This window comes from Nilaparvata lugens, chromosome 6 (genome assembly GCF_014356525.2).
Source record: "Nilaparvata lugens isolate BPH chromosome 6, ASM1435652v1, whole genome shotgun sequence".
NCBI classification, from domain to species: domain Eukaryota; kingdom Metazoa; phylum Arthropoda; class Insecta; order Hemiptera; family Delphacidae; genus Nilaparvata; species Nilaparvata lugens.
In genome coordinates, this window is record NC_052509.1 from 19011167 (window position 1) to 19011573 (window position 407).

Here is a 407-nt window from a genome sequence, read left to right on the forward strand (position 1 = left end):
TTTCTCGTAAACTTCTTTACTTTCCTCAGCATCCTCTATTTGCTTCTCAGTTCAAAATAGATTATTCCTACATTGTCGATCTAAACTAATGGAATGATTCTTAATTCCTAATTCAAATTCACTTTGCTCTATCGCATTAGCTACTTATATCTTCATTTTATCATCTGTATCCAGAGGTCTGAATTGTAAGGACTGTATTAAGGACTGTATTAAGGACTTGTGTTTTGACATTTTGAAATTATGAGATACTAATAGAGTGGTGACTTTGAACTTCCCTCATACTAGACAGTAACTAGAGTGGTGTAGATAGAGAAAAGACCTGTCAATAATACTATAGGCATGATATTAGCCATCACTTGATGCATGTCATTCTAGCCTACGAGCATTTTACAAGTCTTTTATTGTGG